General features: G+C 43.4%; 1 long non-coding RNA gene across 3 annotated transcripts in view; it reads right to left on the bottom strand.

The window, feature by feature from the left end:
- The window catches only part of LOC309534408, a 32,636-nt gene extending 13,778 nt beyond the window's left edge, over positions 1–18,858 (bottom strand). For 2 of the 3 annotated variants that reach the window (XR_014220690.1, XR_014220691.1), the window contains exons 1-2: positions 18,701–18,858; positions 15,366–15,390 (exon numbers count right to left, since the gene is read on the bottom strand). This is a non-coding gene — a long non-coding RNA (uncharacterized lncRNA). Of the gene's footprint in view, positions 1–9,458; positions 9,964–15,365; positions 15,391–18,700 lie in introns of those variants that run through there. The other variant, XR_014220692.1, reaches the window with a different exon arrangement.
- Positions 18,859–19,139: the final 281 nt, after the last annotated feature.

Genomic DNA, 19,139 nt, shown 5'->3' on the forward strand with positions numbered 1-19,139 from the left:
TGTGTAGCGGCCTTACCTCCCCTTTTATTGCCTCAACCTTCTGATTTGCTTGTTCTGCTTTTTGGTTGGCTTCCTCAGCCAATTTACGGTTTTCTAGAGTTGCTTCTTTGAGGTTCCCAATTACTTGTGTATGTTGAGCAACTTGGTCAGTCAGTTTACTAATAGAGGTTGTAGCTTGATCAATTTTTGTCGATTGGTCATCCACCTTTTGGTTCAAGATTGCTAATTGTTCCAAAATTTGTTTTAAAAAGGTTTCAGATCCTCCTGTAGCCATATCCTCTGATGCTGGCTGCTCAACTTCCCCTTCTTGTGCTCCCAAAACAGCTGGGACGGATGATCTACGTGACTGGGAAGTCAAGGTTGTTTGAACAAGTTGGGCTTGTTTTGCTTTCGTTTTTGCAGATCTTGTTTTCCCTAGGCCACTCATTCCACACCTGTCTATGTGTCAAGGTCAAATTATATGCTGTCCCATGGGAAAAACAGTTCCAAAGTGTAAATAACAGAGCAGCAGAGAGTCAAAATAAAATGTTGTTCCCAGACAATTATAAATCCAGAATCCACTAGGGGGAGTACCACTGTAGTTCACAAGAAAGAAAGGATTTTATCCGCCATTAAAGTTCCTGCAGTCCCAAACAGTTTACAAAAAGTCCTTCAATCTCTTTTTTAACATGCAGAGCTCTTCCCAAGTTAAAACAAAGTCTCACAAAAAAGGTGCAAGAATCAGTTTCCCTAATTGTATCTTGTCAGTATCGCTCAAATGTAACAATTTAAATTTTAGATACAGTTTCCGCAATTTGACAGTTCTCTTATCTCCTGGCAGTCCGAGGCTTGGTTTCTTAATCCTTTGTAATCCACAAAAGGGAGGAAAGTCCCATTTAAAATCCAATAAATTTAAAAACAGAAGCCTCTTTTTTTTCCCCTTAAAAGCCAATTCCGTCGATACACGATAGTCCCAACTTTGTAATCCCTTTTAAAGCGCTTCCCGCTTGTCAAAGTCTTTGCTTTTGATCTTTAAGGCACGGTCGGAAGACGGACTTCCTGTTTTGCGTCTCCCGTTTTCAGCCAAATTTTAAATCTTTTAGTCCCGAAAATTTAATCCTTACTCACGAGTATGTAGTTTGAAGCCTGATGTTTCAAGAAGAAAGGTCAGCGCTCATCAGCAGCAGCCGTGCGGCTTCGCTTCCGCAGAAAGAGCGATGAACTCACAGCACCGCTCCCCCTTTCACGTTCCGGAGCCCCTTACGGGGTTCCTTCTCCGTTTCTGGGGTCGCTTCTGGTGCCCGCCGAGTCCCACGGCCACGGGCTCACTCTGCCCATGTTTTTTCTTGATGGGTCGTCGCTGTGCCGCAGCGCACGACCCTTTTCTGCGGAGCCCCTCTTCAGAGCATGAAGAGGACCGCCATTGCTGTTTCGTGCCGCCTCCGGAAGTCCAGAAATTCTTATTCTTAATTGTCTGCATAAGCCTCAAAGCATAGAAAGTGTTCAGCAAACATTTAACAATTACAGAAGAAGATGTCTGCTGAACCTTCATTGGGAGAGCATCCCAGAGGTCAAGGCTGATGACACTGAAGGCTTGGTTTCATGCCAACGTCAGATGAGCCTCACCAAACTGGGGGAGCACCAGCACTGCTTCTACAGATGATCTCAGTCAGTGATCAAGCTGGGATATAAGGGTTCACGTGGTCCCGAAGGATTCAGGTAGTCCCCCCATGTCCTATGTTGTTCTGGGCCTTGCAAATTAATAAAAGCATCTTGAACCTGGCTTTTATCTTAAATGACAATATTAATCCCTGCCCCACACCCCCGCTTCTTGGCAGCAGCATTTAGAATGGGTGTATGTCTATTGTCAATTGTGTTTTAATTTTTCACTTACATTTTTGAATTATATTACTTCTTGATGTAAGTTGCCTTCTTGACATAAGAGTTCTTTTGGTATAAGGCAATGAAAACATAAGTACATTAATAGTGGTGATAATAATACACCATTCAATGATGAATTGAAATTTCACCATCCATAAGCAATTTATTACCTTAAATAAATTCCCACCACTTTTAGCAGTTTTACAAGTATGATACAATATGGTTTTATATGAGCTGCTGCATTGTTAGAGAAGGGGAGCTTTATGACTGATCGGGAAACCTCGGTGCTCCTTTAATTAAAAACAAAACTGAACAGAGAAGTCTTGTACCAACATGTTGCTGTCAGCACCCTGCTAACTATCCGAAGTGAACTGTGCATATCCCTCCCTCAGCTACAGAGATCCTGGTGCCAAAAAGCGCTGCTTACGGTCCTTTTAAAGGCGCAAGCAGATTATTTCTAATTTGTATCTCAAATTAGTAGTACCCAGTAGTAATAACATCCACTGTCAAAACTGGAGATTAATGAACAGTGAAACTCCACAAGGAGAACAGTTTTCATCTGGGGTAGAAATGAAACCAAATACATTTTCTTCACAGTATGAATTAATGCTTATTTCCCCCTTTTAAATGCCATTAATGGAGTAAATATTTTGGAAAGTGTTGTTTTTTTGTTTTGTTTTTTGTTCACTAAGCATTTGGATACCTCTCAAGATGTGATGACCAAGTTTTGCACAATGGATAAACAAATTAACATTTCTAAGGTAAAATCAATATAAATATAATTTATGCCAATTGATTATTTCAGCAGCAAAGGGGTGTCAAATAATTCCAAATACAGTGGCACCTCAGATTACAAACACTTCGGGTTACAAACGCTTCAGGTTACCGACTCTGCTAACCAGAAAGTAGTACCTCGGGTTAAGAACTTTACTTCAGGATGAGAACAGAAGTCGTGTGGCGGTGGCGTGGCAGCAGCGGGAGGCCCCATTAACTAAAGTGGTGCTTCAGGTTAAGAACAGTTTCAGGTTAAGAACGGACCTCCAGAATGAATTAAGTTCTTAACCTGAGGTACCACTGTTAAACTTTTGCTTAATATAACTGAGAAATGGAAGAAGTGTGCATTTTCAAATTGCATTATTTCTGTCTTCCCTTTCTTAATGCCTTTAACGCTTTCTAATGTATTTCGCCATCCTTCTCTTATTGCAAAGTCCATTTTGGGGAAGAGACATGGGTTCATTGCACTTCATAGCTTTAATTTGCTAAAATGCAATTGAATCTCACCTGCAAGAAAGGGACAATGTGGAAGTGCCCTAGGGTTGTACGTAAACCACATATAGGAACTGTAGTTTGTTAAAGGTGCTAGGAATTATAGTTCACTGAGGGGTGAAAACTGCTATTTGATGAGTTTCCCCTCAAACCAGCACACACAGAGACAGATTGACACACAGAGAGAGATTGACACGCAAACACACAGACAGAGCTTCCTAAAACAATCCTAAAACTACTTTTATATAATCTCCCTGGCCTATAGGGAAGATATAACAAATGTGTTATTCAGCTTGTTCATGTGGGATGGCTTCCCAATCTCTTACTTTAGTCACACAAAAGGCCAGATTCTCTTTTTCTGCATAGAAATTCTAACAGTACGCACATCAAATCTGACACTGGAATGTGCCTGGAGTTCCTCTATGCCATTAGTTTATTAAAGCATTTTTAAAAATTAAAAGGGGGGAAAGTCTCCTTCTCTTTCTTTCTCTGCTCACAAAACCTTCATTGTTCAGCTCTTGGTGTTTTTCTGGAAGATGTAACAAGCAACCAAACCACAGTAAGTTAACCTAAAGATGCACTGGGTTGCATAATAAACCTTTTTATCCATGTATTATCATCTGGGTGGAGTTCCTCAGTGCTCCTGGAGAAACACAAAAAGCAGAGACAAATTTAACCCAAGTGAGTGTATAGCCAGCTTGAACTGAAGACACCATGGTTCCAATTTGAAAACACTGCAGAGTAAAGGCAGTTTTTCTATGTGTTCCATAATATATGGATGCATGGAAAGAGTGTGGAAACTCTAAGGGAAACTGCAGGACTCTAAGAGCCACCCATTCATGCAATGTTTCAAACCGTGATCAACTCCCGCCTGGAAACTAATGTCCCCACTGTGGAAGGATAGGTAGATCCAGAATTGGCCTCCACAGTCTCTTACAGACTCACTGTTAAAACCGTGTTTATGGAAGACAATTGTACTCGGCTACGAGTGATCACCAAAGAAGACATGTATAAGCAAAGTGCTCTCTCCACACAGGAAAACAAGGTTCCTGAGTGCATGTGGAGAGCCCTCTGTGCTCCAACTGGCATCAGGCATGTGCATGTATGTGTTCAATATATATTGAAGCATTTGTTTCGGTGAGTTTTGAGCAGTCACCACAAATAGTAGCAGCAATGTGTTGGAAGAGTCACATATGCCGCACAGCTTGCCTTATGTTCCCTGAGTTAGCCTACTGCCCTTAGGTTTGGTGGAGGCTGCTGTCCCATGATCAGTGTTGAAACCAGAGTCATCTGTAGCATAAGGAAGCTTGCCCTTTATTTAGTTTACTATTTATTTAGGTATTGAAATGTTGATATGCCACCAATCGCACAAGAATCTCCAGGTGGCATACAATAGCAATAGACAGTATTACAGCAGAATCACAGTATACAATAAATATTAAAATTCAAGTATGATCAGTGGTCCAAATCAATTAAAACCTGCAGTGGCAAGCAATCAGCAGTGGCCAAAATAGCTATTTACCTAGCTCTGGGGTGGGCAGCAGTTGCTGCCTGTCATGGGCCTCCCCTATTCCTCAAGCAGATGTGATCCTAGAGTATCCCATTAGAGATGTCTAAGTGGAAGTTTCTGTCCAGAAGCCAAGTGGGAGCTGACAAGCCATAGAGCTTCCAACAGTGGCCAAGGATGGACCACCTCAGTTGACCTGTGTCTTGAAGTGGTCCATATTCCAGACATGACCCTGTTCAAGCTTCAGCTTTCCCTTGGAGGACTGCACTGGCGGAGGAAGGGTTGTGTGGTGGGTGCGGTCCGCCCCTGGTGTCATCCCTGGGGGGGTGACATCACTGCACCCCCCCAGGACACTCACCGTGAGCAATGCCCCCCTGGGATGCTCGCCCCGTCCCCCGGATGCACACCATGTAGTAGTAGTAGTAAACCTTTTATTAGGGGGGCTGATAATGGATATACACCCAGTGCCAGAGTCAAATCCAACCTACATATGTAATCAATAAAGTTATGGCCAATTTTCAATCCCAGAAGGTTGTCTTGTCAAGTTTGTTCCAGCCACCACTGTTATTGTCTGGGAAGGGGGACACTGACAGGAGGTCTGCAATGAAGTAAAAGCATACAGCAGAAGTGTAGCAGTGGTAATAAATACCTTACTTCTGGGGCAGGAGGGGGGCATCCAGGGTATAGAGAAGGCCCTCTTCCTGATTGCGATTTGCTCCACACAGCAAAATGTATTTGATCATATGTAAAATTAGCTGGTTGGAAATTGAACATCATCATGCCAATCTACAAAAAAGGAGATAAAACCCTCCCCCAAAATTACCGCCCCATTAGCCTGCTGGATATCCCCTCCAAACATCAATAATAATAATAATAATAATAATAATAATAATAATAATAATAATAATTTATTTTTACCCCACCCATCTGGCTGAGTTTCCCCAGCCACTCTGGGCGGCTCCCAATCGAGTGTTAAAAACAATCCAGCATTAAATAGTAATAACTTCCCTTAACAGGGCTGCCTTCAGAAGTCTTTTAAAAATAAGATAGCTGCTTATTTCCTTGACATCTGATGGGAGGGCGTTCCACAGGGCGGGCGCCACTACCAAGAAGGCCCTCTGTCTCGTTCCCTGTAACCTCACTTCTCTCAATGAGGAAACCGCCAGAAGGCCCTCAGCGCTGGATCTCAGTGTCCGGGCTGGACGATACAAATGTAATCTGTATGCTGCCTTCATTGACCTATCTGCTGCATATGTAAAATTTATTTGTCACAGTGCTGTTGTTTTTCAAAGAATGCAATAGGATTCAGAACAGCATCTAGTATAAAGTACTAGATGCATCACTCTTCATCAGCTATGAATTTCTTGGCTCAAGACAAATGATTGCCAGCTTCTGACTTAAAGAAAGATCTTGCTTGTTGGTGAATGACTCCAGGGCAGGCAGATGTTCTCCAGGTAAGATTATACCAACTCACTTCAGCCACCTACTTACATGCACATCCATACATGCAATGTACACATGCCACTGAGCTGAGCAGTTCTGGGGCTCTCATGAATAGCAAAATGATACAGCTGAGCCACCGAATGGGGAGATGCCATACCTGTGGAGCATCTCCCCGCCCTGGAGCCATTAAGAAAAACAGGAGCCTTTCTGCTTTGGGTGGAAATGACTCTCATACTAAATCCAATGAAAACATGTATCTGGCAAACAGCTAATGGTTTTTCTTTTCTTTTGAGCTACAGCCAAAATGAGGTTGGAAATTAACTCCCCCCGCTAAACACACCCACCCACACCCTTCCTTGAATTTTCAAGCAAAAGTGTGTGTGTGTGTGTGTGTGTGTGTGTGTGTGTGTGTTTCCCTCATTCAAACCTTCCCTCCCACTATCCCAGGTTGTGGCTGTGTTGCTTGATTTAGTGATTTTGGAAAGCGGCTGGCAAAATATTTAATTCAGTTCCTTCACACTTAATTTGCCAAATCCTTTTGGCTAGGAAGATGTATAATAGCACATTTTGAATAAATAAAAATAACTAGCATTAATTGTCTCCACTTTTTAATGAAAAAGAATGAAAGTTTTGACATTTAATACCTTTAAAGTGAGAGTTGTCTATCCTTTTCCTCTAGTGACCACAACAGCAAACCACAAACCCAGTTACAGGACTTCATGTACTGAACTTTTCAGATGAGGCCAATAATCTACATCTAATCTTGACTGACCTCTACCCATCCACAGGCTGGGTTAACAGTTAGAAGTGTCATGAGGCATTTTTTCTTTCTTTCCATTTTTCTGAGAAATTACCTAATTTGCAATTCTTGAACCAATATGTGAACCAAAACACATGTATTCTCTGCACCTTTCTGAATTTTGCAATGCAGTCTCTGGCCAACTAATGTGTACAAAAGTGTATATATCTGGGGAAAGCGTACGTGGAAATGCATACAATGATGAAAACCATGCAAAGCTGAATGCCAAAGTGTGACTATTAGGGGTAATTCCCACAAAAATGCTGATGAAATCTCATGAGGATTTCCCTCCCCCCAATTTCAAAAATTCACAGGTTGTTGTGGAATTGTGAAAAGAACTGAATTTCAGATTGGAAAAACAAGAAATAGAACGAAACAAAAATTGGCATAGAACAAAAATACATCGTGTACCCCCTCTGAGAGAGGTATCCAGAGTGACAACATGAGCATGGGCCTTCTCACTGGTGGCTCCCCAACTGTGGAATGGTCTCCTCTGAGAGATTCCCCCGGTGTCACCATTACCAACTTTTAGGTGTCAAACGAAGATGTTCCTGTTTACCCACATATTTAGGTCTTAACAGGAGTCTCAGGGCCCAGTTGTAACCCTGCCATTATCTTTGGTAGGGCAGGAAAGCATTTCTCCTTTTTACGTTATTGCAAAATGAGCACTTTTAGTCAGTGGGTGTTCTTTTTAAATGCATTTTTGTATTATGTATGCTTTTATCATGGTAAGTTGCTTTTGAGACATTTTAGTAGCAAGCAACAAATAATCGTAATAGATCATCATGTCACCATAGTGGGAAAGGCTATGACAAAGTGACCTGTGTGCCTGTTCAGTCTGCTTTCCAAGTGCAAATTGTTGATGGGCAACTTCAACGCCTCTGCCCTCCCTTCTTAAGAACTGGGAAGCTCTTCGAATCCTCATCTAACAGAATAGGTGTGATGGGATGATTAGCTGCTTGTGCGTAAAATCGTGCTCCCTCAGAGTTTGTGCCACTCCACAAACCTCTGTGTGTGACAGAGCTCCTCAAACATGTCTGCCCTAGTCACTCGTAGATTCCGACAGTGGCTGTCTGCGGAAGCGCTTCCAGCAAAGAAGCTCCTTAACGGAAACGCGTCTTCTGGACTCACGACGTGGCAGCTTCCTGCGAAGCATGGGTCTCCCTATAGGAGCTTCTGACACCTCCCCGCTGTTCTCGCTGGACGTGTCCCTGATCCCTCCCTCTTCCCTGCTAGTTCCTGCTTTTGCTGCTGCGTCTCTCTCCGCATTCATGAGACCCTCCTCCAGAGACCCCTCTCTCCCCCTGCTGGTCCCTGCTTTCGCTGCTGACTCCCTGCCAGCCTCTGTGAGCCCTTCCACCTCCCTTTCCTCTGATGGCAGTTCCCTGACAATAGGCTAATGTGTATATACCATGATTCTGTACAACAGGGGTTGTCAGTGTGGCACCAGGGCTACCCATATGCTTACAGAGGCTTTCACTGGCTGCCACTGCAAAACTAGCTATGGATGCTTTGGATGTTGGACACAGGTTGCAACTGGGCAAGGTCTACCTTTAATAACTGTGTAAGGGTGGGAATCAACAGGCTGTGTCTGAAGAAGTAGCATCTGCTGATGTTAACAGTTCGGGAAGGACCCTATTTGTACTGAATCTGGCAATACAATGCAAGCAGCTCCTTAAGTCAAGCTTGGAGAAATTGCAAGTTGATTGGTCCATTCTTACCTCTGGGGCTTGTAACTTTGAGCCTCTGCTGAAGCTCTAACATCTGTAACCATACAATTAAGTGAGATTATCCCATTTTTTCCCTATTTATTTATTGAAAGAAAGCAATTTTCTAAATCCCCACGGGGCCCAGCAAAACTTGAAAATGTGAACCCTTCAGGCTCAGAAAAAAGCAAACATGTGAACACACACACACTGGTGTATGATATTAAGACTCAGTCAAAACTTTCTTGATTTTTCAAACCATGTATTCTGATCTTTGTTGGGCTGACAAAATTTAACATTCTTCCTTATGTACATAACAAAAGGGGGGATCTGCATTGGTATGGCATGTACGGATACAGTTATGGTTATCATTTAATTGCCAGTAATAAGCTTATGCCTCTAACATTGCTGCCTATCACTCCCCTCTCTAAAAGCAAAATTGATTTTGTGGCCTGGTCCTTGGAAACGCTGAAATCTTAAGCTGCAAACTTCTAGGTTTGTCCGGATAAGAAAATCCCATTCCCAGTGACCAGCCTAGGAGAGAAACCTCCCCAAGACAAAGTTCTTATACTCTGGCGCCTTTTACTCACAGTCTATTAAATTAAAGACTTTATGTGCTCTTTCACATCCTCGAGGGGCTTTGCGCTTCAGCAAAGGGCTGTTTTGCAGCCAGGAGCAACTAGTCACAATTTTTTATTAACACTGAAGCTCCTCGCTGCTTGCTGCAGATTAACACCAAGACTGGAATCCCTTCAAGAATTGCCAAGAAAGCAGAATCTTATAATGCTACCAAAACCACCTTAAAAAGAAAAAAAAAGAGAGAGCAGAGGGCACTCAGGAGGATATTATTGTTAGTTAGTAATTGACTCAAGCACACCTATTTTATAGAGTGGCTGTTTGGAAGAGTTTGAACTGCCTTCTTCCAAGTCTTCATTCTTGGCTGCTGAAATAAGTTGCACCAATCAAACAAAAGCTGTCATCTTCTGAAGGCTGTTATGCCCCGGAGTACCTTAGGAAACTTGAGAATTTGAAACATTGGGACTGGGTAATTAAAAAGCAAGATTCCTATGATAAGCAGTCTTGCAATGCCATTTATACCTCTGGTTTCACCCTAGTTGCACTGGTCCAAGATAAAACAAAGCATTCATAGGCAGCACCACTGAACGAATGCTACAATGGAGAGAAGGAATATTCTCTTAGAATTCTAGAAACTGGAGTCATCCAATGTAGCTGCAAATTGAAAGATTCAGTATTTCTTCACACAGTGCACAGTTAAACTACAGATTTTGCTCCCATAAATTGTAGTGATGGTCAACAACTTGGATGGTGTTAAAAGAGGATGAGACAAATTAATGGGTGACTAGACTAGGGACGCAGGTGGCGCTAGGGACGCAGGTGGCGCTGTGGGTTAAACCACAGAGCCTAGGACTTGCCAATCAGAAGGTCGGCGGTTCGAATCCCTGCGATGGGGTGAGCTCCCGTTGCTTGGTCCCAGCTCCTGCCAACCTAGCAGTTCGAAAGCACGTCAAGTGCAAGTAGATAAATAGGTACCGCTCCAGTGGGAAGGTAAACGGCGTTTCTGTGCGCTGCTCTGGTTCGCCAGAAGCGGCTTAGTCATGCTGGCCACATGACCTGGAAGCTGTATGCCGGCTCCCTCGGCCAATAAAGTGAGATGAGCGCCGCAACCGCAGAGTCGGTCACGACTGGACCTAATGGTCAAGGGTTCCTTTACCTTTACCTTAGACCAGTGTTCCCCAACCTTGGGCCTCCAGCTGTTTTTGGACTACAACTCCCATCATCCCTTGCTAGCAAGACCAGTGGTCAAGGATGATGGGAATTGTAGTCCAAAAACAGCTGGAGGCCCAAGGTTGGGGAACACTGCCTTAGACTATCAATGGCTATTAGGCTGCATCCACACCACAGTTTGTTCCATTTTCCTGATGTTTCGACATTATATTTGAGCTTTCACATGACATAAAAGCCACTTCTGGAAATATTGCCAAATATAGCTCAAGTTTAGTGCTCATTTATTTGCTTCCAGAAAAAAAAGAGAGAACACAGCAGAGATCTATTGATGGAAAGAGCAGTATGACAAAGGGAATTATATTGCCCAGAACGTTGGAGGCTATACACCACACCCCTCAACAGTATTTATAGAAACTCAAACACCAGATTCTGCTCTGTTCCAGTAACAAGAAGCCGAAAGCACCAGCCTGAAGATGACGAGTGAGACCTCGTCGAAACGTCGCACAGACACCCCGACTCTTACACGGGAAGACACCCGAAGACACCAAAACCTGCATTCCTGTACCCGTGAAAATCTACGAAAGCATATATATATATATATATATATATATATATATATATATATATATGGATCATAGCTGTCAACTTTTCCCTTTTCTTGCGAGGAATCCTATTCAGAATAATGGATTTCCCCTTAAAAATGGAAAACGTTAACAGCTATGATGGGGATCTGTTGGGAATGCTCTACCTCTGGCTTTCCTGCATTCAGATGGTGGTTGGATTAGATGGTCACCAAATTTCCCTATAAGTCTGTGGTTTATTTCTGTATGCATTTCAATTTCTTAGCTGCCCTTCATCAGCTAGAATCCCAGGGTGGCATACAACAGCTAAAGCAATGAATACAGTAAAGTCACAGAGGGTTATAGTTAAATAAGTTTTACACAGAATAGACCCACTGAAATTAATGGACTCGGTTAGTCATGCCCATTAATTTTAGTTGGTCTATTCTGAGTGGGACTAGCATTTGATACAGCCTATATGTATGCATGAAAACAATAAAAGCCTAATGTTGCAACAGCTGAATTGCAACTTTAAACCATATAGAATCATAGAATCATAGAGTTGGAAGAGACCACAAGGGCCATCGAGTCCAACCCCCTGCCAAGCAGGAAACACCATCAGAGCACTCCTGACATATGGTTGTCAAGCCTCTGCTTAAAGACCTCCAAAGTAGGAGACTCCACCACACTCCTTGGCAGCAAATTCCACTGTCGAACAGCTCTCACTGTCAGGAAGTTCTTCCTAATGTTTAGGTGGAATCTTCTTTCTTGTAGTTTGGATCCATTGCTCCGTGTCCGCTTCTCCGGAGCAGCAGAAAACAACCTTTCTCCCTCCTCTATGTGACATCCTTTTATATATTTGAACATGGCTATCATATCACCCCTTAACCTCCTCTTCTCCAGGCTAAACATGCCCAGCTCCCTTAGCCGTTCCTCATAAGGCATCGTTTCCAGGCCTTTGACCATTTTGGTTGCCCTCCTCTGGACACGTTCCAGTTTGTCAGTGTCCTTCTTGAATTGTGGTGCCCAGAACTGGACACAGTACTCCAGGTGAGGTCTGACCAGAGCAGAATACAGTGGCACTATTACTTCCCTTGATCTAGATGCTATACTCCTATTGATGCAGCCCAGAATTGCATTGGCTTTTTTAGCTGCCGCGTCACACTGTTGGCTCATGTCAAGTTTGTGGTCAACCAAGACTACATCTATATAAAGCACATCTAGTGGCTTGAAGGGAGGACATTCCATGAGTGGGGTGCCACCACCAAGAAGGCTCTGCACCATGTCACCTGACAATGGGCTTTGCTTCTATGACAACACTTCTATGATATCTGACAATGGGCTTCCCCCTGCCTAGCTCTGCCTCCCTCCCTCTCCAGAACACGCTCTCTCTTCTCTTTATCTGCCTTCCCAGTGGTGAAAGAAGTAAAAGCAAAAGCGGCATATGGGAAGAGGAGAGGAGAAGAGGGAGGGAGGACTTTCCTTCTTTCTATGTCTGTCATTTGTGCTGGCACAGTGATTGGCAGCTGCTGTGTCTCAAAAGACTAGGGACCATGTTTGTCTCCTGAAGGATGCTGCATCTGAAATGGTCTTTGTGCTTTGTGATTGCTTGTTAAGATATTCAAGCACGCCAACACAAGCACCAAGCCCTGTTTCTTGCCCCAGTCCTGGTACCTGCCAATAACCCAATATGCACACCATCACGCCAGAGTCTTGCAAATTGACAGCAGCAGTCAAACTGAGCTGCTTCCGCTCTTGTCCATCTCCACATTCACAGCCATTTTCATTGTCTCTGTATATGAATCGCAGCTCATTCACTCCGCTTAGCCAAATGATGCTCTGGATGGGATGTCTTAGCTCACAGCATATGGCCTGAGAAAAGAACGTTCTCCTAGGAGTACTAGATACTTCAATAAAAATCCTCAAGAAGTCATTTATCGGAAGACTCTGGAGCCCTTTCAGGCTTTGCAGTCAGCAATAGATCCCCCTTCATTCCCTGCACAACTTTGCCAACCTAACTGCCGTCTCCAGCTGAACTGAACATCTGCTAACAAAATGGCAAATTACTAATGACGTGCCATTGATCATTGCTATTGCAAGCTAAGGGGAGTCAATTCAGATAACGTAGCACAAGAAATAACCAATTCCCACCTTCCAGAATTCTGAAACCCAAGCTATCTGAAGGCGTAAAATCTTCTCTAATGATGATTTGTCCACATTTATTTATAGACTGACTTGTTCTAAGACTAGAGAGAGATTGTGGTTGTTATAGCAATGATTCATAAATAAAAATGGATTTCTGTTCCCGAAGAGCTCAAAGATTAAATTATATGTGAGAGAACAAGGGCCATGAAAATAATAAAAGGGTAAGGAGCACTGCTAAGATTCTTATTGTTTCTGATCCCCTATTCCACCCTACTTTGAACACTGGCAATGGAGGGCTGCGCATCTGACTACAACAGAATTGTGTAATATGCATGTGACAGAGCCCCTTGCATGATTACAGCACAGGTCTAATAGAATACATTTTAACTTTATGAAAAGCACTTTTGACACTTAATTAATCTTCATCATGAATGCCAAGGAGTCATCTATTTCTCTATTTCTCAACTTCTGAGACAGTACTTAGCAACGCATACGGTGTTGAATATCAAGTAACAATTGTTGCATCAAAAGTTGTAATCATATTCAAGGGGTTGGACCTAATGCCTGTGCTTTTGTTTGGCCTCTGGGCTTGTCTACATGGGAAAAATCTGATCTACTTAATCCATATGCACCAGGGATATCAAAGTAGCTATTATTATCTGGCATACGGGAGCACAGCTTTTTCCCATTTCAGGATTTGCCTGTCCATATCAGGAAACACTCATGATTTATTTTTTATATACCCTCCAAGACTTTGCTTCCTTTCCAACAAGCAATCCCCTGACACCTACCCATGGCCACTCTGGATACAGCTAACATGCTAAGATGTCCTATATTTTAGCAGAGAGAGAAAAATTCAGCTTGCTTGTCCATAAGATCAAAGTCCACACAGAAACCTGGCTGAGATGAAAAGAACAGTTTATATCTCTACTGCTGATTGCAGTCAGCTGCTTACCTGTTGATTTCAGTAGGCATTCAGGTTTGGACTACAATACTGAGATTCTTTTGACAGCCATATATGCAGGGCTTTGTTCCAGCCGGAACTCACTGGAACTCAGTTCTGGCACCTCTAAGGTAGGCGCCGTTGCCATTATAAGAGAACAAAAGAGGTGTTCATGATGAGTTCCAGCAGCTCTTTTTCTAGAAAAATAGCACTGCATGTATGTGATATAATAAATGAATAAACTAATTTGCTTTTCAATGGATCAACCATGATGGGATATGATTGGATGCATTCTGGACAAGAAACCAAAATACTGCATGAAAGAGAAACTCACAAAGGAAATATATTCTCCATTCATGACATCAATGTCCACAAACCGTATTTGCAAAATTCATTCAGATGACACTTGGGTTCAAATTGACAGCATGTCATCACATTGATTATGGCCACAGAGAGCAAGGAAGTGAGGAGGTGTGAGATAAGAATGTTGTACAGCTAAGAAAGGAGTCTAAGTCACAGAAAGAGGAAAGAACATGTGCAGGACAATTCAGAAGCTCAAATCATATGTCTCTGTGATTCATACTTTAGCTCACATTTTGTTATACCTGAATTCACCTGTATTATGATGTTCATCCACATCAACATATTCAGTGAACCAACCATGCAATGGTAGTGCTGCCATATAGAGGGATGAAATAAGGCCACTCCCCACCCCCCAAAAAATAATAATTCAGGGATTTTACTTCATCCTTGGATGAATTCTTTGATTGCATCACCAAATTAGTGACTGGAGAGAGGCTGGAGAATCAGTATTACCTTGTGAGATTGCCCCCAGTATTATTCAGGGATAACAAATGCAAACAAATGAAAGAGTTAACCTAATCCAAATGTATTCCTTCAACATTTGCACTGTGCAATCAGCAGACACTTTGCCTGCCTTGGTGATTGACATATATGAGAAACTATGCCACACAGTGAATTTTACTGCTCCTACTCTGTAAGGTCATACCATAGTGTTTTTAGAGAAGCATGACACTCTACCTTTGGGACAATGAGTTAAATAAGACACATTTTTTGCCTCTTCCAGCCCTTTATGACTCTCTGCTCTCATGACTCTGAATTTGCTTATAGGGTGGTTGCCCAGACTGTGTGACATGTCCCTTTGCAGGTGCAGCATCAATAAGACTTGTTTGTGACAGTTCTGCTCAGCAGCATCTGGGGAGCAAGTGGCATGTAGAAGTGCAGCCACTAAACTAGCAGAATTTCACCATCGATCTGGTGAAGCACTTGAGAGAATGGGAGTAACAGGGCAATAAAGCTTGCAATATATCTTCAAGCTTGGCTTTTGGCCTGTATAGATCAGAGCTGCATTAAGAACATTACAGCCTACCTGAATCTGATGTGAACAGACTTGGCTGGAAGAAAGAGAGGACCTGTTAATAATGAAAGAAATGCACACACACACACACACACACACACACACACACACTGCATACAACAAAATAAAATAAAAATCCTACAATAAAAAGCCACTAATACAATACAATGGGACGTGGGTGGCGCTGTGGGTATAAACCTCAGCACCTAGGACTTGCCGATCGTCAGGTCGGCAGTTCGAATCCCCACAGCGGGGTGCACTCCCGTTGCTCGGTCCCAGCGCTGCCAACCTAGCAGTTCGAAAGCACCCCCGGGTGCAAGTAGATAAATAGGGACCGCTTACTAGCGGGAAGGTAAACGGCGTTTCCGTGTGCTGCGCTGGCTCACCAGATGCAGCTTGTCACGCTGGCCACGTGACCCGGAAGTGTCTGCGGACAGCGCTGGCTCCCAGCCTATAGAGTGAGATGAGCGCACAACCCTAGAGTCTGTCAAGACTGGCCCGTACGGGCAGGGGTACCTTTACCTTTTTAATACAATACATCTAGATTCTAGCCTGATCTGAACTATTTTCATTAAACTTTCTGTAAAGGTTCCCCCAGATTACCTTTTTATTGAGCTTTCATCCAGGTTTCATTGCACAATGCTTTTGCAGAGGTTAGATTATTTCTGGTCTTTATTGAACATACATTCTGATTGGCTTGCAGGGAAGTTATGCAACAATGGGCATTCATTCTCCATCTATCTTCATTTAATCACGATGTATCATCCCATTAAGTCCGCTCACCTTTTCGGGTGGATGATGTTGCGGCCAGGCATTGGGGCCCTGCAGTGATCTGGCAGGGGGCGGAGATTAACGCTCCCCTCATCACTGTCCGGGCCACATTGCTGGTGCAGGCTGCCCTGCTGTCCAATCAGTGGTGGCAGGAGGCATGGCCATGGGAAACTTAAACTGGGGTGTGGCCAGGAGACCTCCTCTTGTGTCCTTTCGCCAGACCTCGCTACCCACCCATCCTCTTTTTATGTTTTTCAATGGCATGACCTTGCTATGGACAAATGTCAGCCACCATATTGTTGGGGCCAGGTAGGATTTTTTTCCACTGGGCAAATTGGCACCAGCCATTTGGTTTTCACCTGCCTTGTAGCAACTGTCACGACTTTGTGAGGCTAGGCATTGGGTAAGCTTTTGTTTGGATGGAGGGGAGATAGTAGCCTCCTCCTGCCCCTCCTCATTAAGAGTATCCTGTTAAAGGGATCTGGGATGTGGATTCTATCTGATGCCCAGACGTGGGCTAGGGCCATGCCATGACCTCAACAGGGACTCCTTGGAGTACCCTTATTTGATGTAAGTCATAGGGCTCCCCCTCTTGGTGGTTTACCCTTAGATGGACTCACTGCAGATGGGTAGGAGTTGACATATGGCCTGGCTTCACCCAATGCCTAAGCGAAACCGCTCATATCTGTAACCAATGAGGTTGTGGCCTATTTGAACCTATAAACCTAAATACTTGTGTCCATGTTTTTATTATCCACTAGGGAACTGCAGGTCATGGGGCCTTGGCACGCAATCAATCATTCATCCTACACTTTCCCTCACCACTTTCCTAACAGTAAAAAGCTTGTGTGTGTGTGTGTGTGTGTGTGTGTGTGGATTTGTTGGACCAAGGCAACAGTGCTTTAATCCACTTTAATTGTGGAAACAAATTTCAGCAATGCAATTGAATCTATCCTGCTAAATACTGACAGTCTGGAGGCAACCTCAAGGATTAGCGATGGAAATATATATTCAGACAGTCAAAAGGCACCTTTAGAGCTGGTGTTCAGAATTTGTGCATCCTTTGGAGGCCACTTTAAAATGAATCTACATAGAATGATGTACAGCAGCGACTGTGTGATGGCCATAATGTGTGCACAGAACAGCAGAAGCACAGAAAGACAACATGTCTGGTCAGCCTAACCTCATAAAATGGTGGCATGTTTACAGCCAGTCAATCAGTATTCAGGTGGGGTGTACAGAGATAATGTGGGAAAGCCTTTGAAAATCCCAAAAAGTGACAACAGTGTCAGATACATAGCAATATGTAAGACTTCTATGGGAGCTGGACCTGGAAGTAAGAAACATGTGGCAAGGAAGTTTGATATTGAATATGATCACAGGATTGATTCAGTGCATTTCTGTTGAAAATGCACATTTGTAACACATTTTGATTCATTTTTAAAGAAGAAGCTGTATCACAAAATTGGGGTGTGTGCAAAATCCACAGAATAATTATGTTCTGATCTGCATGTTAGTCAAAGAGGACCAGAGCAGGCCAGCTTACCCTAGAATTCACAGAAATCAACTTCAAGTAGCACCTCTCCTTGGGGAGTGGGGGCAAAAGAGTAATCTTGGGTGTGTTACTTTCGGAAACAAAGTGCTGGGCCACATGGACTGTTCCAGTATGGTTCTTTACCCCGGCTTTGACAATTATGGCATTCTGTTGTGTGGAACCCACTTCTTATGACAAATTCATATTGAAGTGGACCCAATGTTATTTATTCTTCCCAGGGGTCAACCCACTGAAATTAATAAACACAACTATGGGCTCATCCAGTCTTGCTCTTGCCCCAACATTTTCCCCCAGGGAAACCTGATCTTTACCACTGAATGGGATCAAATGTCAGTTGGGGTTTCTCTGGATTGACATTTACTCTGATTTATTGCTAAAGAGTAGATTTTCCAAGGGAAAGCTGTGGAACTGCTTGGACCCTTACCTAGAAAGTGTGGGACAAGCAGGAAACCACTCAGACCCATGCTTTTGAGGCACAGGGCAAGCACATGTGTGGACGAGCTGTACTTTAGGTCCATTAATAGCCATGGGTCTACTCTGGGTAAAACCCCATTGGAGACAACCCACTCTTCTGTTCCATTTGTGTTTCACAAGAGAAATGATTTTATTTGTTGTTAAAATTGCAAGTTCTGTTGTAACCCACCTTGGGACCTTATGGCGATGGCAAGTAAGAAATCAATCAATAAATAAATTCAGATGTGAATCTCATGGCTGCAATCTGGCAAAGCTTGTAAAAATAATAATGACACCCTCAGTCTTAAAGCTGGAACAGATAAAGTTTGCCACCTGAGTTTACAGACCACTGATGAGCCTTTTGAGGGGTACAAGCTGCCTTTATCTCAATAGTCTTAAAATGACACTACCATTTCCAAAGGTGGTAATAATGTAAAACAATATTTTACATTATTACCACCTTTGGAAAAGGTGGAACTGGTTCCCCGTGCTACTTTTCCAGAAAAAGAGGTGCCGGAACTCACCATGAACACCTCCCTCATTCTCTTAGAATGGCAATGGTACCCACCTGAGAGTTGCTGGAACTGTGTTCCTGTGAGTTCCCCCTGGGAAAAAAAGCCCTGTAGTAGTTCCCAACCCTCCATGGACTGTGTGCATAGAGCTCTGAGTGCAACCTGAAACATGTGTGAAGATTTGGAGCTGAGCCTCCCTGCTCCCAAGTGCTCTAAGCCTTCCACACCCAGCCACTGCGGACCTGTTGCCAACATTCCTGCCCCTGCCCTTTTGAACATAGGGCAGGTGTGCTTGAGGAGACAGGTATGCCAACCTGGCCATGGCATGGACCAATTACAAACTGGCCTGCTTTCCCGGTGGGCTTGTTCCGTCGGTTGTTATGTTTCTTGTGTGCAGCCAGCCCTGTGATGCCAATGGTAAATAAGGAAACAGACTGTCGAGAAATTATACTGAGCTTGGCAAAGTTTGTCTGGCATTTATTAGGAATGAAAGCC

Source organism: Podarcis vaucheri, assembly GCF_965113315.1.
Source record: "Podarcis vaucheri genome assembly, chromosome: 6".
NCBI classification, from domain to species: domain Eukaryota; kingdom Metazoa; phylum Chordata; class Lepidosauria; order Squamata; family Lacertidae; genus Podarcis; species Podarcis vaucheri.